This window comes from Rattus norvegicus, chromosome 4, assembly GCF_036323735.1.
Source record: "Rattus norvegicus strain BN/NHsdMcwi chromosome 4, GRCr8, whole genome shotgun sequence".
Lineage (NCBI taxonomy): Eukaryota > Metazoa > Chordata > Mammalia > Rodentia > Muridae > Rattus > Rattus norvegicus.
Genome location: NC_086022.1, coordinates 95,469,805 through 95,489,482, shown reverse-complemented (window position 1 = coordinate 95,489,482; position 19,678 = coordinate 95,469,805). Strand labels below are relative to the sequence as shown.

At 42.6% G+C, this 19,678-nt stretch overlaps 1 non-coding gene and 1 pseudogene across 1 annotated transcript; both read right to left on the bottom strand.

Moving 5' to 3' along the window:
• Positions 1 to 877: 877 nt before the first annotated feature.
• Positions 878 to 2,232, bottom strand: Nono-ps10 (non-POU domain containing, octamer-binding, pseudogene 10; annotated as a pseudogene).
• Positions 2,233 to 14,595: 12,363 nt separating this feature from the next.
• LOC120102647 (small nucleolar RNA SNORA48) lies at positions 14,596 to 14,739 on the bottom strand. Its single transcript, XR_005504270.1, has one exon. It is a non-coding gene; the product is annotated as a small nucleolar RNA SNORA48 (small nucleolar RNA).
• Between the last annotated feature and the right edge of the window lie 4,939 nt (positions 14,740 to 19,678).

Here is a 19,678-nt window from a genome sequence, read left to right as displayed (position 1 = left end):
TACTGCTCTATTTCTCAGAAAAAATTTCAAATTAAATATATCAGGAACAGATTAGAGTACACCATTAAAAATGCACAGTGTAACTACCTAAGATAGACAAGACTAAGAGCTACTGTCAGACCTTCAGCACAGAGCCACCCTGTTACTGAAATTGTACTTGGCCTATCAAGAAAAGCTGTGGACAGCAACAGCAGAGACACAAAACTGTAGTCCTTTCCCAAGAAGAAGATGGAGGCAAGTTAACACAAAATTTCTTTTAAGATATTCAAAAATGCAAATCTCTTAGAGAAAATGTCTTCCTTAGGACATGAAGGGGTCATATATGAGATATGAGATATAACAGAACTGTATGTATGCTGTAACCTTTGTGGATATTTGTCTGAATTCTCACCTGAGAGTGAATGAGGAATAGGGCTGGGTCATTGGAGGATGTTAGGTTTTGTGGTATGTATGGCAGTGTCCCTGGGGTTGAGGGGAATAAAGATGGAAAAGTAATTAAAGTGTGTGTGTGTGTGTGTGTGTGTGTGTGTGTGTGTGTGTGTGATAGAGAAAGAGAGACAGAGACAGAGAGAGAGAACATCAAGATTAATGGAGCTCTGAGTCCATTTTTCTATGGTTCTCCATGCCGTCAACAATCAATCAACTTCAGGAATGCAGCAGATGTGATAACGCACTATACCACAGACTTTGATTTGTTAAATACCACCCCTCCCTTGCCCCTCTCCCTTCAAGCATAGTCCCCAGAGTAGTACAAGCACGGAAGACCCATCTGTTGGGAAGAACCCCTAACACTTTTCCAGGGTAGGATTCTGGCTAGTCTAAAAAGGCCCTTCTTTTAAGGGCTGCAGGAAACTAGACAATGCAACTTTGTGAAATATCAGAGGTGTTTATTTGGAGCAAATTCAGTTCCTGGAGCTGGATGTTTGACCGTGGGAGGAGTTCCACCAATTGCTCCAATTTCTTCCATTGTAGCGCCTTGGCCAAAATGTTTAGTTGTTGGTGGGGTCAATCCAAGGGTTCCATCTGGCATCGTAGTGGCAAGTCCTGGAGGAGCTGGAGTACCAGGTGTTACAGGAGCAGGCATGGCGTCTGTATTCTCTAAGCACATAGCACCTCCCATAGCCATTTGGCCCATCTGTATCTCTTGCTCTCTCGCATCAGGGAAGGTTCTCTTGAATCCTTCCTGCTGTCGCCGCATCTCTTTGTCACAGCGCCTGCGTTCCTCTTCTGCCTGAATTCTGTTTTCGTTTCTGAACCTCTTGGTTATGCAGCTCCTCCATTCTTCCTAGCTCTTCTTGGTGTCTCATCAAATCCTGCCTCATTAACATAACTTGGTGCTCATGGCGTGCTGCCTCCGTCTCCATTTTCAGCTTCTCACGAGCCTCCTTGATGTTCCGGTCCACTTGATCCTACTGTTGCTTCTCCATCTCAGTGATGCCTTCCAGAGCATGGCATACTCATAATCAAAGGACCTAGGCTATGCAAATGTGGGTGGCTGTTCTGTCTCCTTGTGAAATTGCTGGTTTTTTATAACCAGTTTTCTGGAAGTCCCTCTCCATCGTCTGACTGGTCCATAGGCTCCACAGTCACAGGCTGAGGAAATGTGGTTAGCAAGAAGGAGTCTTCACCGCATCTGTCCGTGCAGCTGGCTTGCCTGAGAACTCAACCATGCCTTTCCCTGAGGGCCTCCCTCCGTCATCCACAATGACTACAGCCCTCTCCACCTGGCCAAACACAGAAAAAGCTTCTTCCAGCAGTTCGCTGGACACGTACTGAAGAAGGTTGTGGGCTGTAAGGGATGCACTATGACAAGCAAAGCGTATTCTCAGCTGCTTTCTACAGAGTGGCATTTTGCCCTACTCTACTTTGAAAATTTCCACTAGGGTTCGTGTTCCCAATCGAATAAAGCCAAAGCTTTTATCCTTATGTATGAAAACGTCGCCTGCTTTTCCATATTTCTCAAAAAGTTTCCCCATTTCCTCCTCAGTGATGTCAGCAAAAGATTGCCCACAAAGAGACGAGTGTGATGGCCTTCTCTCCTGGTTTCCTAAAAGTCTTCAAGTCAATAGTCAGGCCTTCATTTTGGCGGCTGGCCTGCTGGCCATTTGCAGGTATTGGTGGGAGTGGGTGTTGCTGCTGCTGCTGCTAATGGTGCTGATGATGGTGGTATTGATGATGTTTCCTTCGAGTATGATTCTGCTTCTCCAAGTTAAAGATTTTATTGCTCTGCATTTTTGCACCCTTGACTTAGATTTGAACACAGCAAAGTGTCTGCCTCCCAGTCCTCTCTAACCCTGCCCACAGTTCTTTGCTCTGAATTTACATATTTCATATAAAATTACAACTTGTGGTTCTATGTTTCTGCCTCACTACTGGGGTGTCAGGACACGGCTTGAAGTGAAACACAGGAGCTAGGCTACATTCGTTTCTCCCTGTTGGGATGCTGGTCTTCTGTAACACAAACATGCTCAGGGGAGACGGAACTTAACCTAAGATAGGGGTCCCAGCCCGTATTTCTCAGGGTGAGAAACAGTGTGGACTGGGGCCAAGGCTGTGATTTTCAAGCTCCTGGGGCACCCAGACTCTGCTGGGAACCATGAAGAATTGAGAACCCATCCCAGAGCTCAAGCAGGGTGGTGGAGGAGTGGGTTCCACTTGTCCAACAAAAACTGATTTCTCCTGTATTGAGCTTGTATCTTACAACTTAGTTTGCTAAATTTTTCAATAATTTTAAAGGAACATTTTTATTCTTTGACCATTGTATACAAATATAAAATGTATCTTGACCATAATCACCCAAAACTTCCCCGGCCATCACTCCATCACTTAACGCATATCTAGTTCCACTTTCATGGTGCGTGTGTGTGTGTGTGTGTGTGTGTGTGTGTGTGTGTGTGTGTGTGTGCGTGTGCATGTGTATAACCATCAAGTTGAATTAATGCTGTCCACGTGGGGTCAAATATAGGCAACACTTTAGGGAGCACACTAAATGACTCAATAATTATTTTTGTAGATTTAATATTCAAGTTTTTGAGACAGAGTCCTTTGCAAGCCAGGCTGACTTTTTTTTTAATTTCTTAAAAAATTATGTGGGATTCTTTTTCTTTCTTTCTTTCTTTCTTTCTTTCTTTCTTTCTTTCTTTTTTAAGATTTATTTATTTATTATATACACTGTAGCTGTCTTCAGACATACCAGAAGAAGGCATCAGATCTCATGACAGATGGTTGTGAGCCACCATGTGGTTGCTGGGATTTGAACTCAGGACCTCTGGAAGAACAGTCAGTGCTCTTAACACAGAGCCATCTCACCAGTTCCAGGCTGACTACTTCTAAATCCATATGTAGAATTATAGTCAACTAAGCTACAGCCAGTCTGCCCATCTCTTTTTAATCTCTCTCTCTCTCTCTCTATATATATATATATATATATATATATATATATATATACATTTTGACATGGGGTGTTGTGTGTTACAGGCTGGCTTGAACTCTTTCACAGCCAAGGCTGTTCTCTTAAATCCTTATGTAGCCAATACTGATACTCTAGAACTCTTAAAAATCCTGTCTATATCTTTCCCCAAGGCTAGAATTGTAAGCATGTGCCAGAATGCCTGGATTATTATTGTTGCTGTTGTTGTTATTATTATTATTACTACTACTACTACTACTACTAAAAATTATTGTGTGTGTAGATGGTGTGTGTATGTACATGTGCAAGTGTGTCACAGCACATGTGTGGAAGTTAGAGGACAAGTTTTGCAAGCTGAGTCTTCCCTTCACTGTGTGTTTTGAGGATTGGATTCATGTCATCAGGCTTCTAGTCTTGAAGCTCTCTGGCCCCTTTGCAGACTTTATATAAGGATTTTCAGGCAGGCACAGTGATGTCTGTCTATAATTTTAGCACTTGGGAGGCAGAAGTAGTGTGGCTGAAGCAATTTCAGGAAGCCTGGTCTACATGGAGAGTTTCAGACCAGCTAGGGCTACACAGTGAGAAGCTTCGTCAAAAACAAAACTGTTTTGTGTAGTTCTCGTCTGGAAGATCATATCATCTTTGAATAAAGATGACTTCCTTTTTATTCTTTTTCTTTTCAACCTAGATATCTCTTACTTCTTTTTATTGTGCAATGGCCTTGGTCAGAACCTCTAACAGAAAGTTGATTAGAAACGGCAAGAGTGAACTGCCTTTTCTTTCTGCTTTTAGTGGGGAAGGCATATTCAGTTTAGCACCATGAGGTGTGATGTTAACTGTAGGTTTTTGTTTGTTTGATGGTATATGATCTTTGTTTATCAGGCAGAGAAAGCTCCCTTCTGTGTCTAGCTTGTTGAGTGTTTTAGCAGTGAAAGGCAGGTGGATTGTTCTCACACTCTGCTGAGTGCAGTAGAGCACTGCATGTATTTTCTCTTTGTTTCTGAAGGACTAGTCCTTGATTTGATATGTGAAAAGAAGACTGCAGTTTGGAAAAACCCTACTTAATCTGGATGCATACTCTGTGTGCAGATGGTTTAGATTTGCAGCATTTTGTGAGGACTTCTGATTCGTACTCAGAAGGGATGTTTTCTGTCATTATGTCTTTTTTTGGCTTTGGTGTGAAGGCTGCACTAGCCTCAGAGAATGAGTTAGAAAGTACTCCATTCACGAGTACATTATGAACAAAAGGGAGAGGGCTCAAGTTAATTGATTGATAGGATTTTCCAAGAGAGTCTGGGCTTTTCTTTGCTGTATGTTTTCAAAGGACAAGTTCTCTTTACTTGTTACAAGTCTGCTTAAGATTTTTTATTTCTTCTTGAGTTAGTGTTGATAATTTGAATGTTTTGGGATTTGTCTTAGTAAGGATTTTACTGCTGTGAACAGATACCATGACCAAGGCAATTCTTATAAGGACAACATTTAATTGGGGCTAGCTTACAGGTTCAGCGGTTCAGACCATTATCATCATGGTGGGAACATGGCAACATCTAGGCATGCATGGTGCAGGAGGAGCTGAGAGTTCTACATCTTCATCTGAAGGCTGATAATGGAAGACTGACTTCTAAGCAGCTAGGATTCAGGTCTTAAAGCCCATACCCACAGTGACACACCTATTCTAACAAGGCCACACCTCCTAATAGTGCCACTCCCTGGGCCAAGCATATTCAAACCATGACAGGAGTTTTTAATTGCATCCAGGCTATAGAAATACAGTTTTCCAGAGTTGTTTCTTTTAATTTTTTTGTTTGGTTGAGACTGTAACCCATGCTGACCTTTGACCCCTCAGTCATCCTACCTTGATCTCCTCAGTATTAGTGTTAGCTTTTGGGATTCTATTAAGGGCCACACTTGGGAGTTCATAACAAAGTGACCACTCTCTTTAGTTCCTCCTCTTTTCCTGACACATGAGTTTCCCACACTATCCTTTCTTGCTTTCTGTATTTGTCAGTCTGTGTCCCGGTGAGTAGCATGTTGAGCTAATGAACTTAAGATTAGAAGGAATTTATTTTTGCTCATGAATTGCCCCACTGCTTTGAGGCAGTTATGAGCATCTTGACTGGGGTTCATGGCAGAACAAAGCCACTGCTCTGACCCAGCCTAGTGGCAGACATCTAGCCTTATCAGCCTTCGGGGTGCTGAAGCAGGATGATTGCAAGTTTAAGACAGGCCTGGGCTGGGGCTGGGGATTTAGCTCAGTGGTAGAGCACTTACCTAGGAAGCGCAAGGCCCTGGGTTTGGTCCCCAGCTCTGAAAAAAAGAACCAAAAAAAAAAAAAAAGACAGGCCTGGGCTACAGTGAGACCCAGTATACAACAAAACAAGATCAATAGCAAAACAGAAATGAATAAATAAACAAAACATTTCCTCACCTCACCTGTCAGTTGTAAAAATACTGGTTAAGGTTCCACAGTTCCCAAGGTATGTGACTTAGGTATATCACATTAGTTCTTCCTTTTCAAAGCATATCAGTTCCATAATACTGTCCTGTAGATCAATGTTTCTCAAACTTTCTAAAAGCTGCAACCCTTAATATTGTTCCTTAGGGACTGGTAGGTATATATTTTTCAACTTTCTTTTAATAAGTGTTCAACCTCTCCTCTAGCCCACCATCCAGCAGATGTAGTGGAGGAGAAAAGTTATTAGGACAGGAGGGAAGTGGACCTGCTCAGCAATAGTTCATTTGGGTGAATTTGATCTTCTTAGACAGCAGTTCAGTCCCATAGAAAACACCAAATATGACTTAGCAGCTGCAAACCAGTCCTCTAGGCAGGCAGAAACCAGGCACAAACCAGTAGCTGCATCCCAGTCCTTTCAGCAGGATGACACCAGACAGCTATAATTCAATCCTGAAGAAACTGCCAGGCTCATCAACTGGCCTAATGCGAGGCTGAGGACGCAGCAATCTGTCAATGGAACCTCACAAGCAGTTCTTGGGCAAGTTTCTCTCAATGACAGTATCACCACAAGCTCAGCTCAACAACACTATGTAAGGCAAACCAATACCTGCATGTCGTTAGCATAGAATAGTAAGGCAGAGCAAACCAAACCAACGCTCAGTGCTGTCTCCCACTGTATGTGGGGTCATATTTATATTCCTTCATCAAGTGTCCTTTCATGCATTTGCTAAATCAAAACGTCCTTTCACCTGTGTCTGTTTCAGGAAAACATTCTTTCACACGTTTCTTTAGCAAGACATCCTTTCACCTATGTGCCCCAGCAAAACATCTTTAGACTTTCTAAAGAGAGCTTCCACTTCAGAGACCTGAGTTCAAGTCCCTAGTGCTCTTGTGAAAAGGTAGGTATAACCAAAAACATGCCCATCACTCTGCCACTTTGAGGAGCAGAGACAAGAGGATCCCTTTGACTTCCTGCCTCCTGTTCTTGCTCCAGGTTCAGTCAGAGACCCTCAAGGGAGTGAGGTAGAAAGTGAGAGAGCAGGACATACTCTGAAGGTTGCATGCAGAATAAAGCAAACCTGTCCCATTTAGTAACCTTTTTGGGAAAAACCTCATATTTACCATAATATAGTTATATATAATTGGGTATGCATATAATTAAAAACAGATACATTTTGGGAAGAGACACGTGCAGTAGAAAATGAATGTATGAGATAATCTATCAATCAAAATAAAGAGCCACATAAATCCCCCGAGTCCCCAAGTAACAACTTGTTTTCTTGAGCTCATGAAAGGAAGCTCTGACTAATAATCGACCTTTAGACCTCACTCATGTGGCCTGCTGTCGGTCTTGACAGCATATCTTCATCTTCCTATATTCTACATTTTCTCTTTGCTCCAAGTAAACTTACATTGTTTTCTGTTTTTGTTTTTGTTTTTTGCAAACTTGTGCAAATGTTCATTTTCAGTTCTTTACTAAGGAGACTAAGAACCTGGAAACGGCGACCTGGGCTCATACCACTGATGGCAAAGGTACCTACTGCCAAATATGACAAACTGTGTTCCATCCACAGGGCATACACTGTGTAAGAGAGAACTTATTCCCTCAGCATGTCCTCTGTTTTACACACACACACACACACACACACACACACACACTCACACACACACACAGAAACACATACACACAGACACACAAACACACACATACAGACACACACATACAGACACACACACACAGACACACACAGAGACACACACAGAGACACATACACACACAGACACACATACACACACAGACACACATACACACACATACAGACACACACATACACACACACACACAGACACACATAGTAAATTAAAAATGGGGTGAAATATTCATTACTTGCATTTTTAGCCATTTCAAAGGTACGATTCAGTGCATTTAAGTATATGTATAAGCCATAAAATGTTACTAGTGATTTAATAATAATAATAATAATAATAATAATCTTTCTATCTCTTATTCAATAATATTTCAGTAATATACTTTATGTTAAGATGTTGATACAGTTTTCACTACATATAAATTAAATTATTGTTAGTCTTTTATTATTCTATATAAAGTAATAGTTAAAGGGGAGTGGAAGATCATGTAGTTATTTTTTCACTAATCCATGGCAGATTTTAAGCAACTCCCTTTGTATTTCACATGTTCAGAATGTTGTGACGTCTTACTGTTTCTTTAGGACACTTCTGACTATGTCTACAGAGGATGTTAAGATGACCTCAGCTGCTAACATGGAGCTTCCAGAAAATTCCAGGGTAGAACCAACAAGGTCATATGCCTTGAAGTCACAGTCTAAAAGTCTCCAAAATACTTTTACTTTTCCAGAATCTCAGCACTTGGAAGGTGGAGGCAGGAGGACCAGGATTCCAAGCCATCCCCCACTGCACAGCGAGTTTGTGGCCAGTCTGGGTTACAACTTGCCTCCACGCTAACCCCTTCCCCCACACTAACAAAACAAAGAATCATTTTGCTTCGATGTCTTCTTCATGTTGGCAGGAATTTCATGAGTTTTGATATTGTCACCTCTGGCAGTTGCATGCTGTCAGACTCTGTCTGTAGGCTGCTATCATTGTGGAGAACCTGCTTTGGAATAGGTTAGCTACGAGTGACGGTCAGTGACTGAGGCTGATCAATAGCTCTCATTATCTGTAGTATTTACAGTTATAATCATGTCCGTTTCGTATATCACAATGGCACATATCCTTTTGAACTATAAAAATCATTTACAGAGGTGTATGTTTCGTTGCAGCCAACCCACTCAGGAGCCTAAAGTAAAAGTTACAGCCTACATGCTAGGTTTCAATTATTAATCCCAGGCAGTAAGAGCAACATGATGTTATCTTGATAGTTCATATTATCTCTGGTTAAATAGTAACTGAAATGCAAAATTCATTTATTCTCTGAACACATAATTCTGGTCACTTTTTATTTAGTAAGGACAACATTAAATAATTCAATTCAATAATCCAACCACTACATTAAATAAAGGAGTGTATAAGACAGCATTTACGATTACAAAGCTCTTTCTCTGGAAGGAGAGCAGACAGTAAATTCAAACCACAAGACAAATTCAGATAATGAATGTGGTGATATAAATAAAACACACCCATCGGATCAAAGTGCCTGAAGGGTAAGTTCGTGTTAGGGGCATTGAGAAGGAGGGTTGAGTTAGGAGGCAGCTGTGGGATAGTCAGTGGGAAAGGCTAGGCAGGATGAAAAGCAGCCTCAAAAGCTCTGAACTGAGGAGTTGGTAGCTTAAAAAACAACACAGCCAGCCAGTAGGATCATAGTGGGGATAAAGGACAATGGGGCATGTTGCAGTCATAGAGACAGTTTGAGATAGGTAATAAAAGGAGACCCAGGCAAGAAAAAGATATGAAATATTGATTCAGTCTCTCTCTCTCCTTCTCTCTGTCTGTCTCTTCCCCTCCCTCCCGCAACCCCTCCACCCCCAGGGATTTGAACCTAAGGCCTTACAATGCTCCAGACAAGCATTCTACCTTCAAGCTATATCCCCATCTCTCTTCTTTTTAAGCAATATCTCAATAAATTGCCCAGGCTTCAGGCTATTCCTGTAGTCCAGGCGGGCTTTGAACTTGTGAACATTTGCCTCAGCCTTTGAAGTAACTAGGATTATAGGCCTAGGCCACCTGGCTACATTTGTCATTCTTTCCTAAATCCAAAAGGAAAACAATTAACAAGCTTCAAGAAACACGATAATTTGTAAATTTCAGGAAGTCCCCTGGGATTGCTGTCTGGGAAATAGATTTGGGGCTCCATGTGGGAAACAGGAAGTTTTGAGGCTTTTAGGAAAGATGCCAGCAGCACTGTCAGAACTGGCAGCAACACCATTGACAGAGTTTATCAACTTTATGCTCCATTAGTATAGTGAAGATGATGTAGGTGGCATTCAGGATAGAGGTAACAAGGCAGAGCCTCCGGGCATATGTTTGAACAGTTAAGTCGAAAGAGGGGTGGTTTATTATTGAGGGAAGACAAGGAGAAATACAAATTATCTTGGATGGGGAGGTCAAGACAAGAGGTGCAGATGGAGAACCAAGATCACAAAAACAATAAAGCCATGGACTGATGAGACCCCGCTGACGGGCTGGACAGGTAAAGAAATATGGACAGCCTGACTAAGTTAGGAGAGGCTGTGTCCATTCTGATGGAAGGAAACGTGTTGCTGAGGTTTTCCCTGAGGGGATAGGAAAATGAGGAAATAATTGGAGAGTAGTATAAATAGTTAACCAAGGCTTTATGGATAGCTTGCATGTTTGTGCCTAGAGGAATGATCCAGTAGACACCCTCTAATGGGACAAGGAGAGCTGCATGGTAATTGCTGGCTTAAATTTCTTGAACATGGGAAAAGGAGATAAAATCTAGAGAGTCAGGAGATGGCTTGGTGTTTTTTTTTAGGCACAGGGAAGCCTTTTCATTGGAGGAAGAGGAAGGCTAGGAATGTGAGTGCAGATGAGACATCTCAGCAGCCTGCTGCTGGGAAGTTGCTGCATTTCCCCTCTGATTGCTACTCTCTTCCCAAGGCAGAAAGAGGTGGGTTCCTGAGCTCTTTCAGAGATGGAAAGGAGGGATTTTCAGAGGGTTGAAGAATGAGTAGAAAACTCATTTTGTCTGAACATGAGAAATGTCATGTTTCCCGGCTGCTGCTGAAGGCTCATCTAAAACTAGGGTCAGATATTGAGGGGGAGATCAAGCTAGGTGGCTGATGATGCCTCGCAAGGAACATTTGGCTTTTGTGCAGAGTAGATGGGGTGGATTAAGACCATGTTTAAATTAAATAGTTAATACAAAAACATACAGGAGGGACGTAGGAGTTGATGGTAATACTTTCACAGATTCTAGAATGGACTGAGATGGAATGAGTATGCCCAGGATGAGAACCAGAAGCCTTTTTCTCTCTACACCACTGAACTGCTGACACTGCAAGCTAAATCAAAAAAGGCTGATCCCTCACCGTGATGGTTTTTCCTCTAGTGTGGTGGACTCATTAGCAATGCCAAGGTACTCATGGTATTGGGTATGGGTGAGCGAGATAGATAGAAGCAAAGATTGGAAAAATGATCTGGCAACTGAGAAGATAAGGGATTAAGAAAAGCAGTGCCCCTTTCCCCCATGAGACTGTCTCTGGAGACAGAAATGGAGTTCTGGTCACTTCTGCCCCTTAAAGGAGCCATTGCTCTGGGCACAGAACTGCCCCACCCTCCCCGTTATTCTTACTTGACAGACAGTGCAGCAGGGATTTTGCTGAACTTGTTGACACTGAATAACAGGGTACAGAGCATACTGTCCCCTCATACACACCCCTCCAGGCTCAATATCCCAGGCAAAAACTTAGCAGCCACAGTCCTTTAGGTGTAACTGTGAAAAATGATAATCTCAGATGATGAGCGGTATAAGATTAAAAGATGTGTTCTATCCAAGTGGAGAATTGGGTGTTGATCTTGGACTTCATCGTGGGAATGCTGTTTAACCTCCTATGTCCTTGTAGAGAAAGTCTTGGGAATTTGGAAGAAGAAACATTTGTTGGAGCAGACCTACATTATCATTATTAGAAAAAAGAGCTTTCCCTTAAATTTTAGCATTGTTTATAGAGATCTCAGCACCGTTTGGAAAACTGAAGATTCCTTTTCCTGTATTTCAATACAGAGAAATAAAGAAACATTATATGTGGAAAATTGAATAATACTTTGTGGGTCTTTCGCTATTCTTCCACAAAGCCCTATGAATGCAGGGATAAAACTTCCATTTTGAGTAGCAGTCGAGTAAAGGTTCCCAAGGCCTCCCTGGGAACTGACATCCTACTTGACAAAAAAGAGACATTTACATGGATACCTTACACCCTTGTTGGCAAGCTAAAACATGAATGTTACCCAAGACAAGTCCCATCCTGGTAGACATGTTAAAACATGAACATTAGACAAGCAAGTCCCTGTCACAGTTGAATACCCCAACCAATGGGCGCAGGATAAACATACCACAAAGACATGCTCCTAAGGAAATCCTCTTATCCTTAAATCCTGATTGGTGAAATAATTTGGCACAGGTGTTTGTAGATCTCAGACTTAAAAAGCCCTGTAGGACCTTAAGTCAAGATCATGGTTCAGATCTGGAGTCTGAATTGTATCCCTGATCTATCAGTCTTGAGGTGTGGCATTCAATAAACTATTCCTGGTTGACTGAGATTGATGATTGAGTGACTTATGTGATGGTTCCCAGACCCCAATTGTAACAGAATATTGATGCACTTGTCACAATCAATACATGTGCAATTTGAAGTATGAGCCCTTACACACACTACAGAGTACAGCTAAGAACAAACTATCAGTATTAGTTCATCAGTTATAACAAACGTGCAACTTGAATGCAAGGCGCTAATCGCTGTAGACACTGCAGTAGCTGTGGGATCAGCTATCTGAGCTATCTGGAGAGATCTTTCCTATGTGAAAAGTACAGTGGTGGCCTTTGGACTGTGGTAAGGATTCAGGGGGCTTGGCCATCTGTAGTGTCACATGAGGACTAGCTTTGCACTCCATGAGATTTTGTCATGCTCAGAAAAAACCTTTTTATTGATTGCTTGTGAGTTTTACATCATGAACCCCATTCCTATTCATCTTCCCATCCTCTTATATCTGTCCTTTGCCCTTGCAACCCTCCCTTCTAACACACATACACACACACACACACACACACACACTCTCTCTCTCTCTCACACACACACACACTCACACACACACTCACACACACACATACACCACATATGCACACAGGCACTCGCGCACTAGGAAAAGCAACATAATAAAGGAACAAAGCATAGGGAGAGTCATTGTAGAAGTTGCAGTATGTCACAGTGTATCACAGGGTAATCCTTCTGTCCACATGTCTTCACTTGCAAATGTTCATTGTAACGAGCCATTGGTCTAATTGAGGTCTTTGGCTTCTATAATACCATCCATATTGGATCCTCACCAGGGCTCCTCCTGGTTATCCTGTTGTTGCCCTGTGTCACAGAGATTCTACAGCTTTGGATCAGCAGGTCTGGCCCATTCACAAATCCCAAATGTTAGCAGATGATACAGATTTCCATCTCAGAGCCCTGGATTTGGGTCTGGGTGTTAGCAGAGCGGGTCAGCCCAGCGGCTCTCCTTTACTTGTGCCACTGGAGCAAACTCTCCAGCACTGCTCTGGCAAGGCCACCCAATGCGGAAATCAGCAGACAGCAGGATCAGCTTTCCTGCTGTCAAGCCCTCTGTCCAGCTCACCCCAGAGCCAGCTCCCCTGTACTGCCCAGTCAAGGTGCAGGGCCTATTCTCCTGTGTAGTATAGTCAGTGAAGGGGTAGGGTAGCTCACTCACACTCATGCCCTCAGGTCTCCTGAATTAGGACTACAACAGGTGGTGAGGGATGAGGGTGAGGGTGAGGGCATCACCTCTGAACCCAAGCCATCTTAGCAGAAAGTGGTTTGGTGGGGCCAGCTCTCCTGAGCTCTCACCCTCAGGGCTGGCTCACTCACACCTGTTGACCAGGACTAGTCCTTCTGTGCTGCCCAGGTGAGTGATGCAGCCAGCAAGGGGCAGGACCAGCTCACTGTTCTCCTGACCCCAGGGCCAGTTTTCCACACTGCTGCAGGTGGCAAGGAACAAGTGGGGGAGAAGGTATTACTCCCACACCCACGGCATCCCATGGCAAACGTGGTGGAGCCAGCTCTTCCTTGTTCTCACCCTCAAAGCTGGCTCACCTGTGCCCCCACCACCAAGGATCTGCTGTCCAGGACCCGCTCTCCAGAGTAATGCAGCTGGTGAGGGGCAGGGATAGCTCTCTGGAGCTCGGGACCCTGAGGCAGCTTTTTTGATTGCTAGAAGGTGAGGGGTGGGATGGAAAAAAATCACCTCTGTGCCCGTGCCATGCCACAACAGATAAGTGGTGAGGACAGCTCTCCCATACTCATGCCCTTTGGGCTGGCTCGCCTACACCCTTACCATCAGGGTCAGCTCCACTGGGCTCTCTGGGTGACAGTTGAGGCCACTGCATACAGTGAGGGCTAAGGCCAGTTCTGCACAGACGCTGAACATCCAGGTCATCCCTGGCGGTTGCCCCATCAAGGAAAACCACCCATTTTCTCTAATGATAATATGAGCTGTGGACATTGACACCAAGCCCTGCCACTCCATAGCCATGGACTCTGACATGGCCCTCAGAGGCAGCTGAGGCTGGGACCTCCCCATAGCCCCAGGTGGCAGGGCTGGTCACTCACAACAGACTATTCCTCTCTACTCTCGTCTCCTATCCCACCATTCTGTATGATGCTCAAACTGGTACACTTCTCCTTCTCTCTCATTTGACCACCACGTACTCACATTTTGTGGTGGCTCCAGCTGCAAGCTGGTGACATGGCTGGCAGAGCCCTGGGTGACACCCTCCATCCGTGTTGTGTGGTATGTGCAAGCAGTGTCTATGGCTCACCTGGAGGGTAGGTATATGAGTGGAATAAGTTTCTGTATGTTCTTCTCTTCCAGTATTGTGTTTGATTTGATTTAATTTGATTTTTTTTGCCTTTCTTTTTTTTTTTTTCCCCGGAGCTGGGGACCGAACCCTGGGCCTTGCGCTTGCTAGGCAAGCGCTCTACCACTGAGCTAAATCCCCAACCCCTTAATTTGATTTTTATGAGTCCTAGACATAAAACAAGCTTGGCCACAAAGCCAAGCATCAAGCTAGGATGAACAAAGGACTTCTCTCTGCTCTGCCTCTGGCTGGTATAAGAACAACACCACTAACAATGTGTCTCTTTGCCCATTGCCAGGGGGTTTTGTCCTGCTTTTAAAAACAGATGGTAACTCTATTTCCTTAGTGCACTTTTGTCTTGATCTTAGAAGACAACTATATAACCAATAACCTCAAGTGATAGGACTTTGCTTGTTCTTTTGATTAAGCTAAGAGGTTGGGTCTTGTGTGCTATAAAATGAGGTATAAAGATGAATTCTTAGAGCTAAGAAAGAAAAGAATGTTCTGGAGTTCAGTATGATGATACACTCCTGTAATCTCAGAACTCCGGACACTGACACAAGACAATTACTATGAAGTTGATACCAGGCCTTAGTGAGACCATTAAAAGTGTGTGGGGGAGGGGAAAGCAGCAGCATATCTCAGTAGTTTTAGGGACTGGAGAGATGTCTCAACAGTGAAGAGCACTGTGATATAAGTTCTGTTCAGCATCTACATCTGAAGACCTCTTCTAGAATCTGTGGACACTGTACACACCTACATCTACACATAAGTAACTAAAAAATAAACTATTTAAATGTTTTTCATAGAAATAGATTTGTATCACGTACTCTTCCCTTTCCTCCCTGCAGGCCTTCCCATCTACTCTCTTCCTCGAGTTGGTGGACCCTTTCATTGATTGTATTTATTACAGATTGTGTGTTCAAATAGATATAAATACAAACCAGTGAGTCCCGTTTTTGTTGTTTGTGTGTATCCTGGTTTCTGCATGGAACAACCAATAATTGGACTTATCCTTCAGACATTTGTTGCTTGTAGATATTTGTTTAAGGGTGAGAGGTCATGAAACTTTCCTCCTTCTATGTTAATATGTCCATTGACTGATATTGCTATTATTCTGGTTTTGTTTATAAGCCTCTTTTAGGAGACAATTTCACTGTAGACTTTCTTGTTATTCTGGATTTTACAATCTCTGTACCCACTTTTCTGTGAGTCTTCTAAACCATAGGTTTGCCAAGGTTGTAATGAGGGGTTTCCATTACTACTGAGCTCCCTGTGATCTGTTCATCTCCTCTTTGTGTCCAGTGGTGGTTTTCTACAGTAGCTTTCATTTGCTACAACAAGAAGCTTCTTTGATGAGGGGTGGTAGTTATACTTATCTGTGAGTATAAGGATATGATTTAGAATATAGTAAGGAATTATCCTGGTTTCACAAAGTGGTGTCAGTAGATACTTTTCTAAGGTCCATGATCTGACTAGCTCTGGGAAGTTGGCTAGGTTTCCTGCATCAGGCGTGATTTCCTTCCTGTTGAGTGGCCCTTAATAGTAATTAGACAGCTCTTGGTTTCCACCAACATGTGAGTGCCACTTTCTGTATCTGTATACATATCGTGCCATGCTTATAACTACCATGGTTCATAGGACATGTCACAGGACTGTTTGTTTCTCTCCCTTGACAGCTTGCATAGTATTTTTAGAACCACAGAAATAGGCTTTCAGGTCAGATCCAGCTTGAGTCATCCAAGTTGAGCATCCTAAGTGTGTGAAGATGTCTCCAGCAATAGGGGTCAACCTCAAACCCTGAGAGGCAAACAAGAACTACATCTATAGTCTATATTGTTTTAGGAGTCACTCGGACTATTCTGACCAACCCTTCAGACAGAGCTTTCTTACCTCTGACACTGGGGATTTTGTTAGTGATCTAAACAGAGCATTATTAATAAAAGAAATAAAAATAGTGAAGAAATACTCTAGCTGTTGGGGAAATGCAAAATGCTGAACAGTGTTTATAGCCACCCCATTTCCAATAGCTAAAGAATGACTTAAACATTCTTCAAAAGCTGAATGAATAGGAATGTGCTCCAGATACACAACAAAATACTATTCAGCAGTAACAAAAAGGAAACAATGAAAATTTCAAGTAAATGGATGGACCTAAAAATGATCATATTAAGTGACTTAACCTAGATCTAGAAAGACAAATGCCACATGATCAATTCCATCTTCAGTTTCTAGCTCCAGGTCCTCATACATGAGTGTACAACATAGAATAACCAAAGAGACCAGGTGGTTTAAAGGGATCATAGATAGGTAGGGGAGGGGCTGGGATGAAAATAGCAGGAGGCAGGTGATGTGAAGTGGGACACTGAGTAGTGGGACAAAGCTCCAGCTGAGAGTGTGGGAGGAGGCAGGTCAAGATAGAAGGAAGGGGGACAAATAACACCCAGGTTGTTTGAAAAGCCTCAAGAAGTCATTTTGTATTGAAAAATTATACAAAGTACATATAAATATATATATACACACAAAGATAGATGAAATAGAATGATAGAGATAGGACGAGATAAATAGAAATAGATGATTAGATAGATAGATAGATAGATAGATAGATAGATAGATAGATAGATAGACAGATAGAAATTTTAAAAAAGTTAAGCCATTTAGGCTGACAACGAACCATAGACTAACAAAAAGTAATTCATAAAAAAGGAGCCCTCTGGAAGTTTTTTAATGGGAAGCATACACAGCTTTGATAAGAATATGTCTGCACATTTTTATTGTTTGGCTTGGCATTTCAATGACCATTCTTGTCTGTCTTTTCCCCTGGAATGTAGTGTAATCTTGATTTCCAGGCACGTAAAAAGCATCTCTTGAGTTGAGAGTTACATAGCTCTTGATGAAAAATCATTCTTTTTTATAAAATAAAACAAAATAAAACAAACAAAAACAAGGAAACTTGCTTAATAGAGTCTTGGTTATTCAGACAGGACCTACAGAGACAGGACCCACACATTACAGAAACATGTGCCCACAAAGACACATGTTAATCTGGGAACATATTTCTTTTTAAATGGGTCTTTCTCAGTTTGCTTTGGAAAGTTCTGCAAAGCATCTGTAGGTTTCAAGGCAGTTCAAAGTGGGCACAGAAAGGAATGAGATTTAACCCTCTCGGCCTGGTGCCCAATATTCGCCCTGTGTCTCAGAGGAATGTGGACTCTATCATGCTCAGCAGATCTGTATAGTAGCAAGGGAATGTTACAGTGAAACGAGAGACTGAAGCAGGTCATTCGCTTTTGTTGAGCTTCTCCTTCTTGTCAAGCCACCAGTTGTAGCTCTTGCTTGTCACTGGGAGCCTATCACAAAGCCCCCTCTGTTATGACACCGCACCTGAAACTACCACCAGCCAGCCGAGCATAAACAGTAAGGTGGAGCCAGCGTCCCAGAGCTCCCCGTGCACAATAGCTTCTGCTGTCATGGAGCCACAATCCCTGGCTCTTAGGGTGGTATATTTTTCCTCATCATATGCATGACAGAAAGTCTAATGGAGCCTGGAGTAGCTTTTAAGATCCTATAAAATGGTCTGTTATCAGTTTCATCGGTGTCCCCAAGATGTCTCCCTGTATGTCAGAGAGCCCACAGTGGGTGTATTTACAGTCATCAGGTCAGTAGGGAGTAGAAAATAGCTGAAAGGATGGGGGGGGCGCTTTTAGCAAACCAGAATACAAGCTCACTGCTATGGCCTCTAGTGATGAGTGAGCGCTTCTTCAATGCCACTGACTATGCTCTACTTCAGTCTTCACAACTGAAGTATAAAATGAACTGGTATGTCTATTTCTTAATAAACAGTTTGATCTCTGTCCTTAATGACAAAAATCTTGAAAACCTGACAAGATTTTATGTCCTAGGTTGGGGTACATAATTTTTAAATTACACCATGGAGAAAAATACAAAGTTAAAGAAACCTGAAACAACCTCACACGGTCATGTCTGTCATTTTCTAAGATATAAACATTATGGTAAAACTGAAAAGACATTGTAGGTGCTTTAAAGCACTTTATTTAAAGGTAATAAAGTACTTTATTTAATGTGCTCTTCAGATAACACCTCAGTCTGTAGCTCAGGCTGAGACTCACTATCTAGCACAGGTAGTTTCAAACTCATGGCAATCCTCCAGCCTCAACCCTTAAAGTACTGAGATAGGAACGAGCTTGCTGGGATAGACTGGAAAATTTTTTACAAATCATTTCTTTTATTTTCTTCATTGATTTATTTACTCATTTACTTTACGTCGTTGTTGCAGACCCCATCCTCGCCTCCCAGAACCACCTTCACAAATACCTCTCCCAACTTCCCCTCTTCTCTTCAGAGAAGGAGAAGTGTCCCTGCCTTGGGTACCACTCCACCTTGGGATATTAAGTTGCAGCAGGACCAAGTGTGGACCAAGTGGGACCTCTCCCACTGAGGCCAGACAATCCTTATGGGAAAGGAATCTGAAGGCAGGCAATGGAGTCAGAGACAACCCCTGCTTCAGTTGTTGGGGATCCCACATGAAGATCCCCAACAGGCTGCACATCTACTATAAATGTGTAGGGTGCCTAGGTCCAGCCTCTGCGTGCATTTTGGCTGGTGACTCAGTTTCTGTGAGCCCCATGCTCCTAGGTTAGTTGGCTCTGTAGGTCTTCTTGTGGTGTCCAACTCATTTCTTTTATTTTATGTTACTGAGTATTTGGTTGATATGTATATCTTTGTGCACCATATATGTGTGCTCTGCCTGCAGATTCCAGAAGAGAATGTTTAATTTCCTGGAACTGGACTTAGGGTAGTTTTGAGCCACCAGGAAGGCAAACATGGGTCTTTTGCAAGAACAGCAAGCTCTCTGAAATGCTGGGCTAACTTTCTATCACCCTGGAAAAGCCTTTGGTATGTCGACACTCTGGATGACCTAGATATTATAGTCTAATAACTGAACTGAAACTATTTTCACATGTTGGTTCCTATTAACACTCCTGGAGCTCCTGAAATCTTTATTTCTCCTCTTGAGCTTAGGGCTTCCTCTTACTTTAGGTTACTATTGGACATAGCACACAAGGTCATTTGTACAAACTTAATTTTGTGTACCATTCCCAGTTAATCTGAGGATCCTATTGTTTTGCAGGGAAGGCACTTAAATTAGATAAGATCATATCATCTAAGGCATTCCAGTGAGATGCATTTGACCAAGGTGTCATTTATGAGTAACAGCATT